Source organism: Chionomys nivalis, chromosome 24 (assembly GCF_950005125.1).
Source record: "Chionomys nivalis chromosome 24, mChiNiv1.1, whole genome shotgun sequence".
NCBI lineage: Eukaryota > Metazoa > Chordata > Mammalia > Rodentia > Cricetidae > Chionomys > Chionomys nivalis.
Genome location: NC_080109.1, coordinates 21,772,656 through 21,784,754, shown reverse-complemented (window position 1 = coordinate 21,784,754; position 12,099 = coordinate 21,772,656).

The window sequence follows — 12,099 nt, the reverse complement described above, 5'->3', positions numbered from 1 at the left end:
TTGATATGATTAACATCAGATGGATTCTTCTAGCACATCTACAACGACCCACACTTCTGCCAGCAGAGAACATTACCTGGCTCCCTAAGGAAAACGTCGGAGCCACGCAAGCTTTGAAGAAGCCCTCCGGTGTGAGGAAGCTTTGCAGCTGCTATGTCGGTTCACTTACAGTCAGTATGGCCTGACTGTTCAGAAACAAAAATAGACCTGCACGTAGGGAAAACAAAGCCACTGTGAATTATCCTGAGCACGGGGGAGGCATTTAAAGTAACTGAACTCTGCAAATACAAAACACAACAGCAAAGCTTTTTTTTTTTCTCCAGTTACCCCCACCCCTTCCTTTCAGACTTGAAGAACCCAAAGGCTTTGAACTCTCAGCCGTACATCTACATGTAAAGTTACAAACCTCCATTCTAAAAGAGGAGGCAATACCACTTGGCTTAGCTTTCCTTTATTAAGTGACCCAGTCATGAGCAGAAATAGTTCAGCTCTCGAAAGGCTAAGGCGACACTATCACTGCCTAAGAATATCGGCCTAGAATATCAGACTTTATCTTTACTGGGTCACAATCCCGCAGAGGGGTGATTTAGCACCTGTGTTTGGGTAGTTGTCACAACTAGATAGCACTGGTGAAACAGTGCCCATTATGCTGTTTACAGGGGGAAACACTGGATCGCGGGTGGGTAGGTGGGTGACTGGGGGCAGGGTGGAATAAAAGGATCTGAAAAAGGAATGGATGGGCGAAATGAAGTTGGATGGTGGGTGAATGAGTACTGGTCCTAAGATCAGAGCCCTGTTTAATCCTAAACTGACTGTACTTATCCTCTGGTCAATTCTTTAGCCTTTACATATTTTAATGACTCCCAAAGTGTTTGAAATTCTCTTCTCAAACCCTCATAGTTCTAGACTAATTGGCATCTTCTAGGGGAAAAAATGGCAATTGATGTTTGTGTACTAACAGTTGTGGACTTTTCTATGTGTTTGCTGACCCAGCACTCACAGAAGGTCAGAAGATCAACAGGGTGCTACCACCACAGGCAAGCTGTATCAGCCCATGTTTCCCGGGCTAAGCGGCTCCTCTATGCCCAGTCACCTTAGTGGCAGAGCTGAGGTACAGAACCAAACTCCGTGTCCCAGGAAGCTCATCAGGGTGATTGATATCTGCTGCTTTATTTCTTGCCTGACGATTGCCACGTCTTGCAAATCTGTGTTTCCTGCCCTTCCTTTCCTCTGAAAACCACCCCACCTGATTCCAGAAGAGCCATTTCATAGCTCTATCTGACCGTGAACCTTGCTCAGCACATCTCTAAAGATGTCAGATCCGGCATGACTTATCACCTCACCTTTCTAGTTATATCTCCTGGCAGCCCTGTTCCCCATCCTCTGGTCCATTTGCCCCAGGGATCTAATTATCTTATTGCAGGCATATTGTGCTCCTAGTAGCTTCTTGTCCTTCATCTTGCTACAAGCTGGGGAGAGCATGCTTACCTGTGCTCTTTTATACCTTCTCCAAATTTATAAGCTTGTGGTTTCTGAACTCCATTACAGTGTTTTAGACAACTGTACTGTGGCCAAACAATGATAGATTAAATTGCTCTTCCCAGCGCTTCCTGGCTCTCCGGGGGCGTGCTGCTCCACAGAGCCTCCTGCAGAAGCATCATTCGCGGTGCTGGTCCTCGGACTTGGATCAGAGCTGTGTGACTTACTTTCTCTGGTGGTTCTCCCTTCCTGCCACACTCAAGGCAGCCTATGGCTTGAAGCCTTGCAAACACGCTTGTGTTCTGTCTTGACAAACCTACTCCTGAGCCCAAGATGCCTTTCTGCCCTGTCCTGCTTGGTCATATGGGAATTGTCGTGTGACCTGAGGGAAATGTTGAGCGGCAGGAGACTGATGACAAGGGGCATAGTCATCCCCACAGGGGCACTGACACCAGGAAGGACCCCTGAGTGCCCACACTGGGGGAGAGACACTGAACTCTCTTACTTCCACAAATCACTGAGTGTAGGCTCTGTCTGGGACAATCTCTGGATCTCAGACAAGGGGGTTCTGTTCAGCTTTGGACTCATCCAGCTCTCACCCCAGCTCACTATTCAGGACCTGCATCATCACTCACTACCTACAGATTCTGCTGCCTCTGCCTCTCGGTCACATCGATGAGGAGACTCCTGTTACCTGTCAACTTCCTCACCACCGCAGCTCAGAGGTCAGTGGAGACACTGCCATGCATTTCAGCCTTCTGCTCCTCACATTGTCCTGCGCCTAGCTCACTCTGTCGCTAACTCCTTTTTGTTGAGATTCATTACTGATGGCTCTCTTTGCTCCACTGGATATCAGTTGCCAAGGAACTGGGTAGGCAGGGAGGTTGATCAATCATTCTAGTAGTAACGACACAAAGCATGGTAGGTGGTCGATAAAGTAGTCTTAGGCCGTGTGCCAAACACAACCTTGTCAGTACAAGAATCAAAGACAATCTCTCATCCTTTGAAGGGCCATTCTCCCTATTCCAATTTAGAAAATTATATCTGTCAAGTGAGAGGTGTTTGAAAGGGTCAGCCATCATCCGGGCTTCGGCCACCAGCCATCATCCAGGCTTCAGCCACCAGCCATCATCTGGGCTTCAACTACCTATTGACACACACTGCCATGGATTCTCTTAGTGGCCTTTTCTCCTTCATATTGATCTTACATCCCATAGTACACTATGAGGGAAGAAAGCTGGAAGACCTCTGCTGTCCGTTATTAAAGCCAACACCACTTTCCCTCATTTCAGGATGGGCCATAAGCTTGCCGTGATGAGAGCAGGGGGCTGGTTTCCCAAGGAGTTACTTTGGGAAACACTGACCAGCATGAAGCCCTTTGGAGTCTACCTTTCAAAGTCACCTGCCGACCTCGGTAACAGGCCAGGCAAGGGACAGCGACAGCAGCTTTGCTTTGGTGGCTTCATCCATCACATTCATAACCAGTAAATAGAGACAAATGAGGGACCAGGGTCAGCAGGGTGGGGATGCTCGCCTCACCGAGCTCGCTTTCTCTCCCGTCTCCTGAGTTGTTTAGTGTGGAGAGCCAATATTGATACTTGCTGTGACTGGCTGGGTTTTTTTCATTAAATGCCTAGCTCTGTGATACCCATTCCCTGCTCAATGACTTCCCTTGTTTAATAACTTTCCTTCATCTACCATCTAGCCCCAAATTGGGAAGCAAATTTAGTATTGTGGAAATTTATTTTGTTTCCAAACCTCTTTACCCCAGGTTTTTGCTCTGGCTTTGCACGTGACCTTGGTTCATATACTGTAATCTTAACCCCCAGGGTGGTGGTATTAGGCAGTGGGGCATTTAGAAGGTGGCGAGAGACAGAGGACTTTGTAAAAGAGACCCTCAAGGCAGGTCACCTCTTCCCCAGTGGGAGGACACAGAAAGATAATAACTTCTCTGAACCAGGGAAAGGGCCCTCCTCCCGTCTCAGATCTGCTTACGCCTTGACTTTGGACATTCCTTCCAGCCCCCAGAACCGTACACACCACACTTCTGCATCTGTCTGTCGTGTTTTGTTGTAGCGGCTAAGTGGACCAAGGCAGCGTTCTAAACCTGGAAGGCCCTTTCTCTTCCTCCGCTGAGGAAGGGCCACACGGCTGAAGAAAGTTTGTGATTCACCAAGGTGTTGGTTTGGCGGCGGCTCCTCTTTCAGGGACCAGATTGGCTCCTGAAGCGTTTTGTCCAGCTTTCTCATTTGCACATCCTCCTAAGGCTTGCTCAGTCTCCACCCACCTAACTCCCGGAAGTAGAAGACTCAGTCATCCTGGGACTTATGAGTGAGGTTCTGGGGCTCTGGCTCTGGTTCCCGGGTCCACAACACAGCTCTCCAGCTGGACTTGGCTACGTAACCCCCACTTTCCTTCCTGTACGGCCCAGAGAAGAGAGCTTGTTTTTTTATTAATCACGCAGTAACATCTTTTGGGGCTTTAAAAAGCTTCCCGCGTGCATCATGTTAGGCCTTTAGAAATGCCAACGAGTTATGCGATGATTCCCGCTGTTGCTCAGCAGAAAGGTGCCGCACACACTTCAAGTGGCTGCGGGCCGACGCAGCCTCCTGGCATCTGCAGCTGTGAGCCTGGAGCCCACCTGTGTTCCAGCTGCCTCTGCGTGGAAGTCTGTGCTTCTCAGAGCTGGCGAGACCCCAGAATCTCCTGGAGGAGCTTAGAAAATATAATTCCCTCTTGGAAACTTTGGCTCCCTGGTTCAGAATGAAGCCTGGTAACTTGCAGGTAAAATGAGCAATACTGCTCCCTACACTCCGAGTCCTTTTCTAGAGCAGACAGACTTTCCCCGGTTACCATCTTCTCTTAGAGCCTACCACTATCCTCTCTCCTTCCTCGTCAGAAATCTGACTTTTCAGATTTGATGTGATTTTTTCCCCCTGGACACTGGTCCCATGGTAGTGAGACTCCCACTCCTTTCTTATGTTGCCATCCTTGATTTTTAGAGAAAACTGGGGCTTCTTCTCCACAAGGAGCCTAACAGCTAGACCTGAGCTCGTGGGTGGTACGCTGGAAAGATAGTGTTCAAGTATTCTCATGATTCCTCACAAGAAGATTGGCAGAAAGGAGCGAGCCTGGCCCCGCCCAGGCTAAAAAAGCCATGTTTTGACCATCGTATCTCTAGCTCCCACAATCACTGTTCTCCACAATGCGCCTACAGTCACAGATGCTGTGTGGGAACTGAGACTGTTTATGGACCACACCCATAAACCTTCAAAACTGCGAGTTACATATTCCGTTTCTTTGGAAGGTTGGTTTTTTCCAGTGTTTTGTTACAGTGACCTAAGATTGACTAACATACTAGATAGTCTTGCAGCTCGCTGTGATCAGTATGATCATGTGACCTGATTCCACCAGTCAGACCTATCTGCCTGGATGTTGACTTTGAATCAATTAAAATAAGAGAGGAAGGACTCTGGGAAGCTGAACTGTGTCTGGAACTATAGTGGCTGAGTGGATGCTGCTTTGCTCAACACTGGCAGTGGCCACGCAATAGCCGAGCAAATTGTTTCCACAGTGTTGTATTGACGTTCATTAATGGCTAGTAAGCCTTCAGCATAGTTCCTTCAGAGACTCTGTAAGTACGTGTTATCCATTTGATAAGTAACTTTCCCTGTTTCGGCAGTCAGAGTCCATCTCTGTGTTTATAACAAGAACTGGTTCGTTGTGTTTCATGCCATTCAGTGGATGCTGTCAACAGTGCTTCTCAGAGGAAAATCTGCCTTCTTACAGATGACAATGAAGCTTCATCCCCAGCCCTCTAATACAAGTGCAGAAATCATACTTGACACTTCCAGTCCCCTTCTCTTAGACAATCCTTTTTTCTTTTGGTCCCTAAAAAGACAGTTTACTTAATTGAGCTTTAATTGATCATTTATTCATATTAGAATGTAGGTTAACAATCCCCCAGAGCAGCTCCTCCTTCTGGCCCACCGTTCAGCCGTCATTGGCGTTTATGACCAAGTCACGACACTGTGAGAACAGCCCCTTTGGCAGGCTCTGCAGCCTCATTGGTTGTCAGCTTGTTTGCATCTGGCATCAACTCAGAGACTTGGCTGGGTTTGTGAAGGTATTTCTGTAAGAATCAACTGAGAGGAGAAAACCCTCCTGCAGAAGGCAGCACCTTCATGATGTGGTCCAGATGCAAGGAAGCCCCAGGGGAAAGCCCCTTCTTTCTTGGGCGCAGAGGGCATATACTCTGAGTCTGCCACAGCTGCCAGCTTTTGCTCACCCTGGAGCCCAGCTTCTTCAGCCTTTCAATATGGAATGAAGGCTAGTGGCTCTCCAGGGATCTTCTGGCCTTCATCTCCAGACAGACCCCGAAAGCTCCCAGGCCTATTGACTGAGTCACCAGTAGGTTTGAAGCCCCTTCAGCATCCAGACAGTCATTGTTGTACCCCCCCCAACAGTGCCTAATAAGCTAATCTAATAAACCTCCCCTTGTAACATATATTCACTCTACCATTCTCTTCCACTGAGACCCCTTACTAAGGCATTCACTTTATAGGCAAAAAAACAAAACAAAACAAAATGAGTCTCAACGACTCTGTGAGGTTCCATTAGTGAAGGTCATTCAAAACGCAGTCAGTGGTCCTTCAGGTTGTGAGGAAGAGGCCAATGGATGAAGGAGAAGGAATTGTTGCATGATATATCTTAAACTCTCTTGCTCATGCCTCGTTGAGGGTTGGGTCATAAAAGAAATGGGGTTGAAAGTTCATGAAATACGGTTCTAAGGAGCTAGACTTCCATTGTAAACAGTAGTAGACCTTATGGTTGATCCATACCTCTATTCCAGTGCAAAGGGGGTCATCAATTTGTCCCTCAAATGTTTGATGTATATGCAAGTACTCCACACATAGTACTGACCCCGGCTGAGGAAGCTAACAGGGAAACAATATGACCGGTTTCCAAAAGTCTTGGTCCTTCTTTTCATTTGAGTGTTTAGAAGTATTTGCCATAGTAAAAGCTGGGAGCTTGGAGAAAGCCGAGTGAGAGAGGGCTTTGAGGTTTCAGTAGTTCATCCACATGGAGCACTGAGCAAAGTCTGTAATCTCCACTGTTGTAATAAGAGCGGCAGGGCTGCGTCTCCGGCACCCAGCCGCCCGCATGGCTTATGCCCCAAAATAATTACACAAAAACTGTATTTTTTTAATCATTGCCTGGCCCATTAGTTTTAGCCTCTTATTGGCTAGATCTTACATATTGATCTAACCCATTTTTAATATTTTGTGTAGTACCACGAGCTGGCTTACCAGGGAAGATCTTAACCTGCGTCTGTCTGGAGTGGGAGAATCATGGCGACTCCCGACTCAGCTTCTTTTTTTCAGCATTTTCTTTTGTTTACTCTACCCACCTAAGGTTTGGCCTATCAAATGGGCTAAGGCAGTTTTTTTTATTAGTTAACCAATAAAAACAACAGATAAAATACAAAAACCACCTCCATCACTCCACAGTTCTAGGTAATAGTTTTCTCAGAGGGTTAACCTCCGAGTGATGACCTGGTACACAAATGACCTCAAACTCAAAAGTTGTCCCACCAAGAGAAATATTTTGATACTCACCAAAGAAGCTAGGCACTGTGGGGTTTTTTTTCTAATTTTTGGAAGATTAGTTTATAGGTATGAGGTTTCCCTGCCTGTATATATGTGCAACAGGTGTGCACAGTGCCCCCAGAAGCCCGAAGGAGGCATCAGATCCCCTGGAACTGGAGTTACAGTTTGGTTGTAAGCTGCCATGTGGGTTCTGGGAACTGAACCCGGGTTCTTGGCAAGAGCAGCCAGTGCTCAAAAACACTGAGCTGTGTTTCCAACCCCCGATTTTTAGGAGAATGGCATGAGAATGTATCCTGAACAGCTATGCCAACACCTTATCCTTAGAAGACATCCAGCCCATGCTTGTGACAGAGTGAGTCAAAGTGCCGATGCAGGAGGAGCCAGAGAGAATGATAGGAACAGAGGGAACGAGATCAAAGGTCATGAACAGAATACCCCTTGCGGACCCGGATGTGTGAGTTTCAGTAGCCGGGGTCACGCAATAGCTAATGAGCCATCTTTGATCTGTCAGAAAGGTCATTAGTCCAGAAGACAAAAGAGCTAATATTCGCAGGTCTGACTTTATATTCCATTTTGTTCAGAGCTGTTCATCTCATCCCCAGCACTTCCACTGTTCTATTTATAAAACAGCGGAGATGAATTGCCCAATATCTTAGAATTCATCTAACATTAATGTCCTGAGATTGGATTAACGATTACTGCAGAAAATGAAAACTGACAGAAAGGACAGTATTAGAAATTAATACCAGCATTTAAGATTTTGGTCTTGCATTTTTAATAACTTTGATAAAGGCTTCCATTTAAAAAATATCAGTTTGCTTTTGAAATCTGACAGTTAATGGAGCCGGCTGTAGCACATGCCTGGAATCCCAGAATTCAGAGGGCTGAGAGAGGAGAACTGGCCTGATTTTGAGGCCAGCCTGAGCTACACAGTGAATATGCTCTTAACTTATGATTCATTCCTTGGAAATTTACCCAAGATAAATGAAATAAAACCCCATACAAAGATGGGTATATTATATGGGAATATTAATACATATTAATGTTCCAGAATGATCATAAAAGCAAGAAATTACAAAGAAGTCACACATCTATTAATATATGAAGAGTTGAATAAAACAACGTATGTCCATATGATAAACTACTCCTCAACAAAACAACCATTCGTGGTCTTCTGAACCTGAGACAAACTTTTTATTTATTTGGAACATGAAGAGCCCATGTTATAAAACTTTCTTTTCCTTTCTCTCCCTCTATCTCTTTCTTTCTGTTTCTTTTTAAAGATAGAGCCTTGCCGTGTAGCCCAGGCTAGTAAGAAACCACTGTGTAGCCCAAGAAGGTCTTGAACTGGGATCAGTTTCCTTGCCTTCATTTCCTGAGTGCTGAGATTAGAGACATGTGACACCATACCTGACTTAACATAATCTTAAATAGAAAAGTTTATATGTTAAGAAATAATTCTTGTCTCTCATTCTCCTTTCCTTCCCCTTGTTTAGCTGCTTCCTTGTACATTTTTCAAATGTACAAATTACCAACTCTCAATTAATTTCATTTAACTACTTTACTAATTTTACTAATTGGTTCCATAATTAACAGAGAGATGGGTTTCTGAAATCAGAATAGCCAGATGTGAATATCAACTCCACTATTCACTATCTATGTGAGTGGAAAAACTATAAATTCTCTCATCTTCTTTCTTGCAGCAAACAGAGATGGAAATGGTGCCTGCCTTTGGAGAGTAGTTATGAGGATCAAATTAGTTCATAAAAATCCCTTGCAGTTTCCGGTACAGGAAGAACATAGAAGGCACTGCTATATGCTTTTAAGCACCTGACCAGAATGTCACACACCACTGTACTGTTTAGAAAAACGATCTCTAAAATTATCATAATTTCTACTTATTTGGTGGCTGCCATGTGCCAGACACTCCTCAAATCAAATTCTATTTGATCTCAAAATACTTCGGTCTAATAAGTATTATCTGTTTTCCCAGAGGGAAAACTTAGAATCAGGGAGGTTAAATATTTGCATAAGGTCATACTCATTTGCATAATGAGTAAATGACTGAGCTCAAATTGAATCTGAATCTTTGAGCTTTAAAATGTATCCATTTGTTTTTTCTACACCCTGTCTCTCCAAGTAGAATTCTAGTTAACAGTCAAGAAATACTTCATATTTAGCATATGTAATCATAGCTCATACAAATGAACTCTTTGAATTGAGTCTTTGAAAGTTTGCATAGTGTTTGAACCCCTCCTCTATACACACACACACACAAACACACACACACTCAGACCTTCATTATACGCTCATAAGTTTGCTTTTGAGTTAAAGGTCAAATCCATGTCCACCTGGCAAACATCGAAGCCCGAAACGTTCTGAAGTATTATGTTTTCTGGTGACGTAGCTGGGGTCTGAATGTTGTAGAGACAGCGTTAGTGAAGGTCACACTGATGGCTCTGTAGGCAGAGTGCAGTTCAGAGATCCACAACAGGGGCCACTTGGGCTGAGGGAGATTGATTCTTTCTGTGATCTCTTAATTGGCTTGCTGTTCTTTAGCATAAATTATATTTATAGTTCCTAGGAACCAAAAGTATGGTTTAAGAAAAGAATGAATATTCTAATATTAAGTCAGAATTGAGTCAGGAGGATTAGGATGGTTTTAAAATATTTAAATATGTTTTCAGTGTGTCTCTATAAAAAGCAAGTTTCCTGGATAGTGATAGTTCACTCTGACATGCTTGTCATAGAGGAGAGGGCGCCTGAGCTGATACATTAAAAATAAGTAGCTAATTAATGTAGAGGTGAGATACAAATTATGTTATCTAGCAAGTTAAAGATTTTCTGTGAATATTGAAAGGCTGAACTTCCTGCTGTGTAAATCTAGCCTCTTTAGTGGAGGAGGAAGGAGCTTTGAGAAGGCAATGGGGACATTTGAATCTGACTGGACTGGGCCATTATCGGTTTAACACTTTGGTTGGTGAAAAAAACAAAACAAGGGTGAGAGGAACCAATCATAAAGCATCATGGGGTGGACCCATCAGCACGTATGTCAACCAAAGCACTCTGAAACCATTCCATGACACGCATAATTGTAATTAATAATAGCACAGCAGAAAAACATACTCTGTGATATAGATTGCCTAAAGGAAATATTCAACCTTTCCTTTTAAAAATGCTGTCAGAAGGCCCTAGCTAAGGAGATGCCAGTCTTGGCTTCTCTGGGCATTTAGCCTTGTGTCAACCATGAGGATAAGCCTGAGACTTTGTTCCTTTTTGTCTGAAAGAGCTTAATATACAGTGATTCTCACAAACAAGGAGAGAAGCTGTTCATTAAATGTCTGTGTCTTTACCAAACCATCAATGAGAATGTTAGAGTTAGGATTAGGGCTGGGTAAGATGAGAGTTTGAACAGGGACTTTGAAGAGGAGATTGGGCCACAAGGATTAAACAACCAGGAATGGGGTTAGCACCTTTATAAGAGAATCCAGAGAGTCTCTCATTCTTCTTGCTATTGAGAACATGCTGAGAGGGTGACCAGCCATGAACTAGGAAGACAGCTTCACCAGATGTGAATCTAGGACCATGCTTCCCTCGGACTTCCCGACGAACAATGCATGATGTAAGTATTCTGCAGAAGACGCCCAATGGACTGACATGAGAAGGAAATTCAGCATCGTGATGTCATGCAGGAACAGAAAGCACTCTAGGGGAAAAACTCTAAGAACCTGAAGAAACAGCTCTGCTCCCTGGAGGCCTCACTACTCTGGTGCTGAATCGGACAGCTCCCAGTTTCCTTTGGAAATTCTGCAGTCTTCCAACACTTTCTCAGCCAATCCCACTAAGAGAGTAAATAAATCCTAGTTCTTCTCACTCTTCTGAAATTTCTCCAACCTCCTTTCTCACTCACTCGTATTTCAAACTAGATCCACCAACATGTTTCTGAGGCACCAGAGTAGGGGGGAAAGACAGGAGAAAACACTAGTCCCAAGAAATAAGGGCTCAATAGAGAGATGGGCTATATAAATATGGTTCTGAAAGCACATAGAAGCACATATTCAGCATTAGGAGCTCAGGAGTGCCATAAACCATGTCCTAGAAGACTGATAGACTGTAGTCTGTAGTGAAAAATTAATGAGAACCTAGGTGGAAGGCAAGGATATTCCAGGAAGAAGCAGCAGCATGTTCTATGTAACCCTGACATGGTAGCATGATTGTCCCAGTAAACAGGTGTTCACAATTCAGAGGGTTTTTTTCTCAAGTTATTTCTGTGGAGGGACACCTATTCATTCACTTATTTAAAGATATTTATGGAACATGGCAATATGTGGAAGGCACTATGCTCGGTGCTAAATGAAAGGGACATTTTTATGTCATATGAGTGGAAGAAACCATGCCCCAAATCTATAAGTAAAAATGCTTTCAATAATTTCAAATGAGTGAATGGAAGTTAAAAGTGAAGAAAGAGGAAAATGAGAGGCAAGAAGAGCTATTATTGGATGGGAAGTGGAGAATTTCTAGATGTGAAAACAGGTGTAGAAATGAGGTGAGAGGCAGAGAAGAAAGGAATCAGTTTTCTTCCCTGTGTTTGAAAGGATCAGCTAAATTGAGAGTAATGTTGAGAGAGTTCTTCATGTGTTCAGAATGCAAGGCAGTGGGATAGCTTGTGGTTTTAAAGATGGCATAGAGATAAAATGTGAACAGGCTTCAAATAGTCTAATTCAGTTAGAGAACCAAGGGCTTACATATGCATTTTGTGGTCATGTTAGCAAATGCTTTGAATTAAGATCTAAAACACATGAAAGATAGAAATCAGCCTAGCACCTAGGCATCTGGCCACAAAGAACAGTTGGTGATGTTCTCTTGGGGGAGCATAACAAGCAGTGTGAACCCATGACAAGCAGTGTAAACCCATGACAAGCAGTGTGAATCCATGACAAGCAGTGTGAACCCATGCAAGCAGTGTGAACTCATGACAAGCAGTGTGAACCCATGACAAGCAGTGTGAACC